The sequence below is a fragment of the Erinaceus europaeus genome, chromosome 12 (assembly GCF_950295315.1).
Source record: "Erinaceus europaeus chromosome 12, mEriEur2.1, whole genome shotgun sequence".
Lineage (NCBI taxonomy): Eukaryota > Metazoa > Chordata > Mammalia > Eulipotyphla > Erinaceidae > Erinaceus > Erinaceus europaeus.
Genome location: NC_080173.1, coordinates 31,743,789 through 31,759,133, shown reverse-complemented (window position 1 = coordinate 31,759,133; position 15,345 = coordinate 31,743,789). Strand labels below are relative to the sequence as shown.

The 15,345-nt window shown below is 39.7% G+C and overlaps 1 protein-coding gene across 6 annotated transcripts in view; it reads right to left on the bottom strand.

Annotated features, from left to right (window-relative positions):
* CFAP20DC (CFAP20 domain containing) overlaps positions 1–15,345 on the bottom strand; it is a 307,663-nt gene that overhangs the window by 41,114 nt on the left and 251,204 nt on the right. The gene's annotated exons all lie outside the window — the stretch shown is intronic.

The following is a 15,345-nucleotide window of genomic DNA, read 5'->3' as shown; positions in this document are numbered from 1 at the left end:
CTGAGTCTGCCATCACTTCCAGTATGAAGGCAAGCCTGAATCAAACTCGATTATGACCCACTCTTAGACTTGTCCAAGTTTGAGGAGCAACGTCCTGACTTGTATTTACCAAAATGTGCACATGAATAATATCTACTGAGTATGTTTCCTGGTAGAAAGAGAAAGGCAGAGAACAACTGTTATAAGCTATGACATTCTTTAAGAGATTCTTCTTAGTTGAGACTTGATGCCTGTGCAAGCCTACTGTGCAAGCCACAGAAAACTCTCTCTCTCTTTCTGTTTATCTCACCCTCCACTATCAATTTCTCTCTGTTCTATCAAATAAAAGGAAAAAAAAAATAAAGTATGATCACTGTCAGTGGTGGATTCATTGTGTAGGCACTGAGTCCAGCCCCAGCAATAATCCATTTTATACTTCTGTTCCAGGTATTAACAGCAGAGTAGTGACTAAGTGACTGTCCCTAATCCACAGCTTACAGTCCAGAGGTAGAGCTGGACAATACTTAAGTACATATAGAAGTGAAGGGGTTCAGGATATACCTTCTGCAAACATGTCATTTTGACATTGGGATTATTTTGAGTCAAAGACAATCAGAGCAAGTAAGACCCTCCAAAAACTCTGACCCTCCTCATCTCCACCAGGAAGGGTAGTACAATTCTCAGTCACTGGAGACAACACAAACACTTATCAGGGATGACACCAGAGGGATGGACACACAAGCCTCACTAATGAGCACCTATCCTCCATTAGTTATCCCAAATGTTTCTCTGCCCACAGTCTGCCACCTTTAGAAGTTCACTTCCTTTCCTTCTTGCCACATTTCTACAAAGTTGACTATCTTTTGTCAAGATGCAGTGTCAGCCCAAGTTCTACCCACTCCTCTGAGCAACTCATCACTGAATACTTGTGTGAATGCTCACTGCACCTGCTAATGAGCTTCTGTTTGTTCTTCTCCTATTAATTTGTCTTTTATCAGTCTAATTGACAGAAAAGCCTAGGAGAGTAGAGGGAGGGGGAGTTTCTCTTTCTCTACAGAGGAAATATTATCTTGAGCAGCAAAAAAGGGCAATAAAAATTTAAAATGAAAGAAGACCAAGTTAAAAAAAATATTAACAGTTCTAGCACAGAGTGAAGGTGGCAAGGTATCATAAACACACTGAACTACTTCCTACAGGTTGATTCTCATTGTGTAGGGGAAATGGAAACCACAGCATGGCTGATGATTATTTCTTAGAGAGTGAATTAAGCTCACATCTAAGCAATGCTTACCAAAGAAATGCTGTCATAAAAGTCCACAGACACTTTTGAGGTAGAAAAAGAGAAAAACTGCATGAATTTACTGTGTCTACCTCAATTTCAAGGACTTCTTTCCTTCAGCAGTGAAGTCCCAGCAAGACTTCAATGAACACCAAATGGGATACAAGCATGTTTCCACACTGTATATTTAGATAAATACAGGCTGGGGTAAAATTATGGAAAAGGGAGGGGTTCCAGGAAGATGGCAAACTGAGAAGCTGCTAGCAGCGTGTGCTCTGATCACATCTTCTGGAAACGGTAGGATTTTCTGCCTTTAGCAGGCCAGTCAATAAGGGGTCCTAGTGGTGACACCAAAGAGGTGACTATAATTTAATTTGGGTTAAGAATTAGAGTAAAGGTGGCATGGATTAGCGGGCGGGCTGCTCCAGACTTCCCAGGCGGTGGCGGGCAAGGCGGGTGCACCAGACATTGTCCTCTGCCCGGGAAGGCGGCTCCTCCGCCGGTTGCAGAGCGCTGCTGGGCGGCCGGCAGAGGACCTGGAGGGAGCACTATAGCTCGGGGGCTTTCTCTTGGGAGTCTCCAGTACCACCGCGACCCTGAGGGCGGATCCAAAGACTTCTTAAGTATAGCTCTCATTGGATCAAAGGACTTGGAGCTAGTTTTCATTTTCGAGAAATCCTTTAAAAAAGTATGGAGGGGGGGGTTTCCCGGAAGATGGCAGACTGAGAAGCTGCTAGCCGCTGAGCTCCGAACTCATCTGCTGGAAACAGTAGGATTTTCTGCCTTTAGCAGGCCAGCCAATAAGGGGCCATAGCGGTGACACCAAGGAGGTGACTATAACTTAATTTGGGTTAAGAATTAGAATAGGGGAAAAAATTCTTTTTTCTTCCTTTTAATTTTCAAGCATACCTCCTTCCCTCCGCCCCATAAGCAAACCCTGGGGACCAGCTCCTAGCAGGATACCCCACACCACCAAACAGGGTGCTTTTTTGAATTCACTGATACACATTTGGGAATTTCCTTGCACTGCTCTTAAATTACAACTCTTTTTCTTATCTTCTCCCTTTTCTCTCTCTTGTCTCTCTCTCTTTTTTTTTTTTAAATCTTGTCATACACTTCTTCCTTCTTCTTTGCCTTTCTGAATTTGTGAATTATTTTGGGGAAGAAATCTAACTCAGAGTGGACTCTCTATGTGTGTATCTCTGCTCTAGTTCCCTTTACCCTCTTGTTACCCCTAGAATATACAGTGGATAGTAGATTTGCATAACTGTCTATTCTTGCTATCCTCTCTTTCTTTTCTCTTTCTTCACTGAGATTTGGTTACTATTTTTTCACGGACTGGAGAAATTGGCTAACTGGTAACGATTAAACTACATCAATACTTACTTCAGTTGCTACTGTAATTCCGGAGGTTGGTGAGTGCAATTGTCATAAAGGTATTCAGTACAGTGTTACTTGTACTCAAGACACAACTGAGGAACAACAGAGCATAAAAAAAAAGAAGAAAGAAACACATAAATTAAAAAAATGGGTAGATAAAAAACAAATAAAACTGCTACTCCAATGAATGAAGACAAGAGCCCAGAAAAAACTACAAATCAGCCAGAAGTAAACATAGATAAGAAAAGTATGCAAGCAATAATAAACTTATTAATCACAGAAATGAAAACAACATTGGAGGAAAGGAATGGCAGTATTAGGGAAACAACAGTTGAGACCCCCAAGGAAAATACTGATTATCTTGAGGCAATTAGAGAACTGAAAGCTGAAATAGCTGTAATGAAGAAAGAAGCTGAGGTAAGGGAAAGCAGACTAACAGAAGCAGAAAACAGAATTAGTCAGACAGAGGATGAGTTAGAGAAAACAAAGAAAGAGGTGAAAGAGCTTAAAAAGAGATTGAGAGACACTGAAAACAACAACAGAGACAATGGGATGATCTCAAAAGAAGTAACATTCGTATAATTGGCCTGCCAGAGGAAGAAAGAGAGGAAGGGGAAGCAAACATTCTAGAGGAAATAATACAAGAAAACTTCCCAGACCTGATTAACAAAAAGGATATCAAGGTTCAAGAGGCCCAGAGAGTACCAAACAGAATCAAGCCAGACCTGAAGACACCAAGACAAATCATAGTCACAATGAGAAGAAGTAAGGATAAAGAAAGGATCCTAAAGGCTGCAAGAGAGAAACAAAAAGTCACATAAAGGGAAAACCCATAAGATTATCTGCAGACTTCTCCACTCAAACTCTAAAAGCAAGAAGGGAGTGGCAAGATATCTATCGAGCCCTGAATGAAAAAGGGTTTCAACCAAGGATAATATATCCTGCTAGACTGTCATTCAAACTAGATGGAGGGATCAAAACCTTCTTAGATAAACAACAGTTAAAGGAGGCAACCATCACCAAGCCGGCCTTGAAAGAGGTACTAAAAGACCTCTTATAAACAAGAACATCACTATAATACTTGCAATATATCAGAGCAAACAATTTTTTTTAGAACAATGGCACTACAATACATTAAATCCATAATATCAACAAATGTCAATGGCTTAAACTCACCCATCAAAAGGCACAGGGTGGGGGGATGGATCAGAAAACATAACCCAACTATATGCTGCTTGCAAGAATCCCATCTGTCACAACAAGATAAACACAGACTTAAAGTGAAAGGATGGAAAATTATCATACAGGCTAACGGACCACAAAAAAGGGCAGGAAAAGCCATTCTCATCTCAGACACGATAGATTTTAAATTAAATAAAGTAATAAAAGATAGGCAAGGACATTACATAATGATTAGAGGATCAATCAGCCAAGAAGACTTAACAATTATTAACATCTATGCACCCAACGAGGGACCATCTAAATACATTAAGCATCTACTGAATTTCAAAAATACATCAATAGTGATACAATAATAGTGGGAGACTTCAATACCCCACTCTCACAATTAGACAGATCAACAAAGCAGACAACCAATAAAGATACAAGAGAATTGAATGAAGAGATAGACACACTAGACCTCTTGGACATTTTCAGACTCCTCCACCCCAAAAAACTGGAATACACCTTCTTTTCAAATCCACATAACACATACTCAAGGATAGACCACATGTTAGGCCACAAAGACAGCATCAATAAATCCAAGAGCATTGAAATCATCCCAAGTATCTTCTCAGACCACAGTGGAGTAAAACTAACATTTAACAACAAACGGAAAATTTTTAAAAGACACAGAATTTGGAAACTAAACAACATGCTCCTTAAGAACCACTGGGTCATAGACTCACTCAAACAGGAAATTCAAATGTTCCTGGAAACTAATGAAAATGAAGACACAACCTATCGAAATATTTGGGACACAGCTAAAGCAGTACTGAGAGGGAAACTTATAGCCATACAGTCACATATTAAACACCAAGAAGAAGCTCAAATGAACGACCTTACTGCACACCTCAAGGACTTAGAGAAAGAGGAACAAAGGAACCCTAAAGCAACCAGAAGGTCAGAAATCACTAAAGTTAGAGCAGAAATAAACAACATCGAAAATAAAAGAACCATACAAAAGATCAATGAAGCCAAATGTTGGTTCTTTGAAAGATTAAACAAAATTGACAAACTCCTAGCCAGACTCACCAAACAAAAAAGAGAGAAGACTCAAATTAATAGAATTGTAAACAATGCAGGAGATATCACAACTGACACCACAGAAATCCAGAGAATCCTGCGAAACTTCTATAAAGAACTATATTCCACCAAGCTAGAGAATCTGGAAGAAATGGAACAATTCCTAGAAACCTATGCACTTCCAAAACTGAACCAAGAAGAACTACAAAATCTAAATGTACCAATCACAGACAAAGAAATTGAAACCGTTATTAAGAATCTCCCCAACAACAAAAGTCCTGGACCAGATGGCTTCACAAACGAATTCTACAAAACTTTCAGGAAACAGTTAATACCCATACTTCTTAAGCTATTCCATAAGATTGAAGAAACAGGAATACTCCCTTCCACCTATTATGAAGCCAACATCACCCTGATACCAAAAGCAGATAGGGACACCACAAAAAAGGAAAACTACAGACCAATATCTCTGATGAACATAGATGCCAAAATATTAAACAAGATCTTGGCCAACCGGATACAGCAACATATCAAAAAGATTGTTCATCATGACCAAGTGGGATTCATCCCAGAAATGCAAGGCTGGTTCAACATCCATAAGTCAATCAATGTCATTCACCACATCAATAAAAGCAAAGCCAAAAACCACATGATTATCTCAATAGATGCAGAGAAAGCCTTTGACAAAATCCAACACCCGTTCATGCTCAAAACTCTACAAAAAATGGGAATAGATGGGAAATTCCTCAAGATAGTGGAGTCTATACATAGCAAACCTACAGCCAACATCATACTCAATGGACAGAAGCTGAAAGCATTCCCCCTCAGATCGGGGACTAGACAGGGCTGTCCACTGTCACCGTTACTCTTCAACATAGTATTGGAAGTTCTTGCCATAGCAATCAGGCAAGAGAAAGAAATCAAAGGGATACAGATTGGAAGGGAAGAAGTCAAGCTCTCACTATTTGCAGATGATATGATAGTATACACAGAAAGACCTAAAGAATCCAGTAGAAAATTACTGGAAGTTATTAGGCAATATAGCAAGGTATCAGGCTACAAAATCAATGTACAAAAATCAGTGGCATTTCTTTATGCAAACACTAAATCTGAAGAAGAAGACATCCAGAAATCACTCCCATTTACTGTTTCAGCAAAATGAATCAAATACCTAGGAATAAAGTTGACCAAACAAGTGTATGCTGAAAGACTTGTATGCTGAAAACTATGAGTCACTACTCAAGGAAATAGAAACTGATACCAAGAAATGGAAAGATATCCCATGCTCATGGATTGGAAGAATAAATATCATCAAAATGAATATTCTCCCCAGAGCCATATACAAATTTAATGCAATACCCATGAAAGTTCCACCAAGCTTCTTTAAGAGAATAGAACAAACACTACAATCATTTATCTGGAACCTGAAAACACCTAGAATTGCCAAAACCATCTTGAGGAAAAGAAACAGAAATGGAGGCATCACACTCCCAGATCTCTAACTATATTATAAAGCCATCATCATCAAAACAGAATGTACTGGAACAAAAATAGGCACACAGACCAGTGGAACAGAATTGAAAGCCCAGAAGTAAATCCCAACACCTATGGGCATCTGATCTTTGATAAGGGGGCCCAAAGGATTAAATTGAAAAAGGAGGCTCTCTTCAATAAATGGTGCTGGGAAAACTGGGTTGAAACATGCAGAAGAATGAAATTGAACCACTTTATCTCACCAGAAACAAAAATCAGCTCCAGATAGACCAAAGACGTAGATGTCAGACCAGAAACAATCATATACTTAGAGGAAAACATTGGTAAAACACTTTCCCACCTACACCTCAAGGACATCTTTGATGAATCAAACCCAATTGCAAGGAAGACTAAAGCAGAAACAAACCAATGGGACTACATCAAATTGAAAAGCTTCTGCACATTCAAAGAAACTATTAAGCAAACAGAGAGACCCCTCACAGAATGGGAGAAGATCTTCACATGCCAGACATCAGACAAGAAACTAATCACCAAAATATATAAAGAGCTCAGCAAACTTAGCACCAAAAAAGCAAATGACCCCATCCAAAAATGGGCAGAGGATATGAACAAAACATTCACCTCAGAGGGGATCCAAAAGGCTAACAAACATATGAAAAACTGCTCTAGGTCTCTGATTGTCAGAGAAATGCAAATTAAGACAACACTAAGATACCACCTCACTCCTGTAAGAATGGCATACATCAAAAAGGACAGCAGCAACAAATGCTAGAGAGGATGTGGGGACAGAGGAACCCTTTTACATTGCTGGTAGGAATGTAAATTGGTACAGCCTCTGTGGAGAACAGTCTGGAAAACTCTCAGAAGGCTAGACATGGACCTTCCATATGATCCAGTAATTTCTCTCCTGGGGTTATACTCCAAGGACTCCATAACACCCAACCAAAAAGAGGTGTGTACTCCTATGTTCATAGCAGCACAATTCAGAATAGCTACAACCTGGAAGCAACCCAGATGCCCAACAACAGATGAGTGGCTGAGAAAGCTGTGGTATATATACACAATGGAATACTATGCAGCTATCAAGAACAATGAACCCACCTTCTCTGACCCATCTTGGACAGAGCTAGAAGGAATTATGTTCAGTGAGCTAAGTCAGAAAGATAAAGATGAGTATGGGATGATCCCACTCATCAACAGAAGTTGAGTAAGAAGATCTGAAAGGGAAACTAAAAGCAGGACCTGATCAAATTGTAAGTAGGGCACCAAAGTAAAAACCCTGTGGTGAGGGGTAGACATGCAGCTTCCTGGGACAGTGGGGAGTGGGAGTGGGTGGGACGGATGGGTCACAGTCTTTTGGTGGTGGGAATGGTGTTTATGTACACTCCTAGCAAAATGTAGACATATAAATCAGTAGTTAATTAATATAAGAGGGGGAAAATCAGTTGTATGTCTCAAAGTTTCTCAAAACACAAACTGAATCTTTTTAATATATAGGCTGTGTATTTGATATGCGGACTCTCTCAAAAGCCTAGACCAAGTAGATCAGAAGCAACCTGTGGCACAGCTATATACAAGATACTGGCTGCTATATAGTAAACCCTAACAAAAGGACTTTTTAAAGTTAACCCAATTACCAAATAATGTGATGATAACATTAACTATCCATTGTCTTTTTTTTTTTTTTTTTTTTTAATATTTATTTTATTTATTTATTCCCTTTTGTTGCCCTTGTTGTTTTATTGTTGTAGTTGTTATTGTTGTTGTCATTGTTGGATAGTACAGAGAGAAATGGAGAGAGAAGGGGAAGACAGAGAGGAGGAGAGAAAGATAGACACCTGCAGACCTGCTTCACCGCCTGTGAAGCGACTCCCCTGCAGGTGGGGAGCCGGGGGCTCAAACCGGGATCCTTATGCCGGTCCTTGTGCTTTGCGCCACCTGCGCTTAACCCGCTGTGCTACAGCCCGACTCCCTCCATTGTCTTTTTGAACCCTAAGACAGCAGGAACCTCACATCTCCACTATAGAGCCTATATTTCCCCCAGTCCTGGAACCTTAAGATAGGTCCCACTTTCCCGCATGCCTCTCCCAATCCATATCCAATAATATTGCATCTGCTGATCGCAACCTAATCAACACAACGATTGCCACCTCAACATGCTTCAGCTCAGACTGTGTCCAGAGACTTCAGGTGTGGAATGACAACCCTTCAGCTTCATTACTTCGGTGAGACCTTTCCTTTCATAGTATTCTCTAATTCCATCTCAGGTGGTTCACTTTTTAACAAAGTCCCAAAACCTAGATATAGACCAGGTTCTGTGAGAGAGAGCATATGTTCACACGTATTCATAAACTAGGGCAAAATATATACCTGAAAGCAGAAGTACACTAGAGTTTGCAGTGAGTACCCTCCCCCAACACTTCCTCTCCACTATTCCAACCTTTGGGTTCACGATTGCTCAAGAATTTGTTTGGCTTTGTATGTTAACTCTCTTTTCAGCCACCAGGTTCCAGATGCCATCAGGAAGCCAGCCAGGCTTCCCTGTACTGAAGACCCCACCAATATGTCCTGGAGCTCCACTTCCCCAGAGACTCACCCTACTAGGGAAAGAGAGAGGCAGACTGGGAGTATGGACTGACCAGTCAACACCCATGTTCAGCAGGGAAGCAATTACAGAAGCCAGACCTTCCACCTTCTGCAACCCACAATGACCCTGGGTCCATGCTCCCAGAGGGTTAGAGAATGGGAAAACTATCAGGGGAGGGGATGGGATATGGAGATTGGGTGGTGGGAATTGTGTGGAGTTGTACCCCTCCTATCCTATGGTTTTGTTAATTTATCCTTTCTTAAATAAAAAAATAAATTAAAAAAGACACATATTTTAATTGGAACTTAAATTTTCTGTAAGCTTGTAGCCTTTGGGCTAAAGCCTGTGACTCTCTCTCCTCATCTGGAATATGGGAATAACAGAACTGACCAGTTGGTGCTGTGGCATGGATCAAATGAAGGAATACAATAGAAGGAAGTGTCTCTCCACTGGGAGTCTATGATAGACATGGAGTTAATAAGTGACAGACTTGGTAATAGTAATACTGATAGTAGTCAGTACTATTGAAAACCACCAAAGAGATACACCATATCAAACAACTGTATCTGTTACCTTTTAGAAAATTAGGAGGCAACCATGTGCTAAGTGGTTAGTGAGTGAAGAGCAGAAAACTTGGCAGCTTCTTCTAACATTAACTAGAAAATAATTGCCTTAAAATTAGAACACAAAATAAAGCCATCTAAACCTTTCCACAGAGTGATGGGACTTAATGGTGCAAAAAGAGTAGGTGGGATTTAATATAATGCTGTAATTCAGCTCTCTGGGCTTTTGTAAAGAATAACTACAGGGTATCATTTTCATCATTAAGTGTGTCAGATTACCAGATGCCATATTTATGTAATGATTCCCATTTTCTTTTCAAAGTTTGGTTATTCTTTTATGTTCAGCAGTCAAATAAAACAATGATACGCTAAGAAGAAGGCACTGTGAGGTGAATGACAATTTAATTTCCTCCCGGTGTTGGTTGGTTGCACAAGAAAATAAAGAACTGGAGAAAGTTGACAGGATCCTTAGTTGACTAGATTTATTTCCCAGCCCTTGCAGGGTGTGTTAATTGTAACATTTCAGTTAATGAAAAATATTGTGATAGAAAACTGATGTGGGTGATAAACGGACTTTTGAACAGATAGGATGGTAGAATGCTATTTTTAAAACATTAGGAGGAATTCATTGGAATTCTTTTGTTGCTTGGACCATGCTGGTGAGTAAATTGGCTTGCCAGTCAGGGCAATAATACTTTCATGTTGCCAAGCTACCATCATCATCATAATTATTCATGGTGTTACTCTAGGTTAAACACAGACCTTGTTCTATAGAAAGCTAATGTGCTTTTGAAAAAAGCACATTAGGATTGAAAAAAAAAAAAGGAGGAAGACACAGAAACACTGATATGACAGAAAAAGTAAGCTGGATATTGTTTTTTTAAAGAAAATATTTAAAAATTTTATTATTGGATAGAGACAGAAATTGAGAGAGGAGGGGGAGATAAAAGAAGGAGAGAGCGAAACACACCTACAGCCCTGCATCACTACTCATGAAGCTTTCTGTAGGTGGGGACCAGGGTTCTTGTGCACTTTAATGTGCTTAACTAGGTGTGCCACTGCTTAGCCCCACGCTATTATATTATACTAATGGTTCCCATCAATACAACATTCCATTGAAGAGGAATACACAAATAGAAAAGTGCATGGATAATAAATAAATAAGTAAATGTACACCCCAGGGAGTGATCCTAAAATGATTGTGACAGCTAATTAAGCCAAGAATAGAAGCTTCTTTCATTTTTCCTTCTGTCACAGCTTCTCCTGCTTCCCAAAAGGTAACTTTTAACACTGCCTGTTAGCTGACCTGATTCTATACTTTATGTTTGGAACCATATGTTTTGTATTCCTTAGTTATCTTCCCCCAAACATTACATTTATGAAATTCATCCACGGTTTGACTGTAAGTAGCAATCCATTATGTGAACATATGCTACCCTGTCTACTATTGAAGGAGATTTGAGCTCTTTTAATTGTAATTTGGAACTAACAATGAGTATATCTTTGTTAAGAGAAAAAGTTTCTTCTCTTTTAACTTGAGTCCAGTGACCAGGGACCTAAAAATTCAGACAACAGCTAGATTAAGAGAAGAAAAAGATAAAGTCTATTTACTTGTGCACACAGAGTTGCTTAGTAACAAGTCGCTTAATAGTCAGACATGAAAATATATGTCAGTTTAACCAAATTGAGAAAAGAGGACTAGGGTTCAGTAGGAATGTATGGAAGATTCTATTTGGCTTTTTTGATGCTAATGGAGAAGTGCTATCTGATCATGGCAGCTGCATTTTCAGGAGGATTTAGTTAGATACGGGAAGTTCAGATAAGATTTATTTCTGCATCTTTAACTAAAATGTTTTCATTTTAACATAATCTTCATATCACCTCTGGGGGGGCTGAAGGGGGTCCCCACAGTTCATATGTCTTTAGGTATACATATGTATGTATTCTAGTTGCCATATGTCTAGGAGGATGCATTCTAGGATAGGATCAACCAAGACTATTTTGATGCTAAAATCGAACCTGGGACCTCAGAGTCTCAGGTATGAAAGTCTTTTGCATAACCATTATGCTGTTTCCTCAGACCAGTGTAATACATTTTAAATTCTACATTTATCTGATTTTTAATGAGTTTGTGAAATATTTTCCCACGTTTACTGGCTATTTGAATACCTTCCTTGTGAAAGGTCCTTTGAAGTCTCTTGGTCACTTTTTAAAAATTGCTTAAATAAATATTTAAAAAAAAAAGGGAGTCGAGCGGTAGAACAGCGGGTTAAGCACAGGTGGCGCAAAGCACAAGCATGCTGGTTCGAGCCCCCGGCTCCCCACTTGCAGGGAAGTCTCTTCATAAGCGGTGAAGCAGGTCTGCAGGTGTCTATCTTTCTTTCCCCCTCTCTGTCTTCCCCTCCTCTCTCCATTTCTCTCTGTCCTATCCAATAACAACGACATCAGCAACAACAACAATAATAACTACAACAACAAGGGCAACAAAAGGGAATAAATAAATAAATATTTTTAAAAATTGCTTCATTTTTCTTACTGATTTGTGATTCTTTAAATATCCTGCACATATGTGTTCTGGAGTCTTCCCTGTGTTGCATATACTATCTACTCTAGGCATGTCTCTTTAATCTTCTAAGTAGTGACTTTTAATATGATATTAAGTTTTAGTAGAGTCTAATTAACCAATATTTTCTTTTGTACTTAATAGAATTTTAGGTCTGTTGAAAAAAAAACTTTTTTTTTTTTTGCCTCCAGGGTTATTGCTTGGGCTCAGTGCCTGCATCATGAGTCCACTGCTTTTGGAGGTCACTTTCACCTCTTTTGTTGCCCTTGTTATTGTAGCCTTGTTGTGGTTATTATTGTTGTTGTTGATGTCGTTCGTTGTTGGATAGGAAAGAGAGAAATCCAGAGAGGGGGAGAGAAAGACAGGCACCTGCAGACCTGCTTCACCGCCTGTGAAGCGACTCCCTGCAGGTGGGGAGCCAGACGCTTGACCCGGGATCTTTATGCTGGTCCTTGCGCTTTGTGCCACGTGCACTTAACCCACTGCACTACCGTACAACCCCTGAGAAAAAAAAAAACACAAAAATCTCTTTATCCCAAGTCCATGAAGCTAGTCTTAAAGGTTGCCTTGTAGAATTGCATTGTTCAACATGGTGGTCCTTCCTCTGAGGTAGCTACTACACTTGAAATGGAGTATGAATCAAGTTGGTCTATGAACATAACATACACACTGGATTTCAATGACTAGACATGAAAAAAGGGCAAATTTTCTCACTAATAAAATACTTCATAATGATTATTAAGAACCAAGAAACAACCAGAATGCCTTTTGGATAAAAGACAGAGTTAGAAAAAAATCCCTTCTGAACTTCCCTTATCTTACTAGAACAGTGTTTTTCAAGACTTTAGTGTCATAACCCGCCCCTACTCTGGGAAAGTCTCCAGACAAGGAGTTGAGTGACCTCTAGGAACTGGGTATGTAGGAAAAATCAGCGTCAATAGCAGAACCTTCCATCTTTTCCTACTGATACTTTTTTCCTCTGATCTCCTTCACTAAGCTGATTTGTAAACCCTTACCCACATGTCAGGAAATTGTGAGGAGCATCACAAAGCACCCTGCATTTTTCTGCCTCTAGGAGCCTGGCATTCCTTAAAACATTAAGCCAGCTCCCCCTGCTCTATCCTGCATTCCTGATACTATGGCCTATCTACATAATCATTGTTTGCCTGAAAGATCCCCACCCATTCCATTCCTTTGATCTATCTTCTTTCTACCCTAAAGACCCTCCCTGCCTGAAGGGTAGTATTAATCCTACCAGTTAAAACCTTTGCAACAGTTGCTAAGGAAGTTTCTACCTAATTAGCCCCCTTTTGCCTTTCTCTGCCCCTTTCCAAACCATTTCCGTTTCTGACTTGCCACTTCCAGGTCTGCCCTTTAAAAGCCTTGGCTCTCTGATCAATAAAGAATTGCACTGCCTGGTCACCATGTGTTTGGTGCCTGAGTTATCTCCCTCACCTCGCTGACTGAGTAGCAGCCCAGGCTGGTTCCAGTTGAGTTCTCTCCAACCCAGAGAGTATGGCTGGGAAGAGGCATCCCACACTAGCCCAGCACCCAAGGATGTTCAGAGAATGACTTTTATAGACTGCCTCCAGAAGCCTGCATAATCAACTTCTTCTCACGTCATCCTCCTGTCAGTTCATTCATAGCCCCCACCCCAATCACTTTCCCAATAATTACATGTTGAAATAATATTTTGGTATGTTAGGTTATATGAAATATTTTATTAGTATTTATTTGATCTGGTTTTTAGTTGTTAAGTGCAATTACTAGAAAGTTGTAAATTATGCACATCGGTGCTCTTCAACTTCAATGAACAGCGGCTCTGGGTGATGTTTTCTTCCTCTTGATGTGATTATTTTTCTTTGGCAGGCAATTAAGTAGGATGAGTAGACTATTGGAAGTGGAGTTTTTCCTGAGGAAAGTAGCACAATACGCAGGCTGCCTCTCCTGGCATCCCATCTCTTTTGGAGTAAGGTCCTATGAATTGTCACTGCCTGGGAAGCTTCCCAATGGCTTCAATCAGATGGTTTTCCTATTTTGTTTGGCTTGTCTGGTTGTTTTCAGAGGGAAGCTCTGTGTGAAACAACTAAGCTTGCCATTGCCAGAGGCAGAACTCATATTAATTAATTAAAAAATATATCACGCCTGTCATTTCATGTAATGTTGTAGGATTTTTAATCACGCTTAATGCGGAGAACTGTGTCAGGGTGTGGAAAAGAAACAGTCCTAATAGCTTTTCAGTCAATAAAGGTTTTACAGCAGAGCGGATGATCTGTAGAGTAGGAGATATTAGCAGGATGACAACTCCAGGGTTAGGGAGTGTTGTGTTGGGGCTAGGAATGGGTTCCATTGGGTATTCTGACTAAATGAATACAGGAGAATTCTGTCTCAAAGGAGACAGATTATAAATATAATGGTAGTTCTGATCGGCAGCACTTCCTAGTAGCTACTTACCCTACTGAAAAGCATTTTAAGTTTATAGTGGGACTCAGTGGGCAGAGACATTGTCTGTACTGGGTCAAGGATGAGGGATAGTGACACATGAATGTGAATCTTAATACCCAGAAGTCATACATTAGTGGCTGAATTAGCAAGTTAACAAAATATGATACTATTTATACATATTAAATTCATTAAAATTCATCATGTTAAAGTTCCAAGCATTCCACCCCTAAACATGCTTCTTTGGTATACTGATGGTGATTTTGAGCTGAAGACGCATCATATTCAGTAAGGGCTCTGATGGTTCTCTATCTAAAAGCAAGATATAAAATTTCCTTCTGGTACAGATACAATTCTAATCACCTATACACCTATACCTAGAGAAAGCTACACAACAAACCTTACTTAAAGTACCATTATTTTTCACTAATCCCCAACCCCTAAATATTTATCACCCCACTGCTCACTACCTTTACAATCTAAACTCTCCCTTTTTGCCTTGCTGCTTCTTTACACATTTATTGTTCTGAGGTAATCAGCTGTATAAACCCTAAGTTTTAACTACACCTTTGAGTAGTTATTCATCATTCAGTTTTCCCCATGTATGCATGTGTTGTACACATAAAATTTGCACACATTTTTCTTGTTGATCTGTTTTTGTCAGTTTAATTTTCAGGGCCTGGGGGGGGGAGAATTTCTTCTCTTCTCTACAACCACACCACTTTAAAATGACCGTTGATTGTGCTTGCTTCGGCAGCACATATACTGAAATGACCATTGATCAGTATTAATAGGGTGGAAGTTTTTGTTTGTT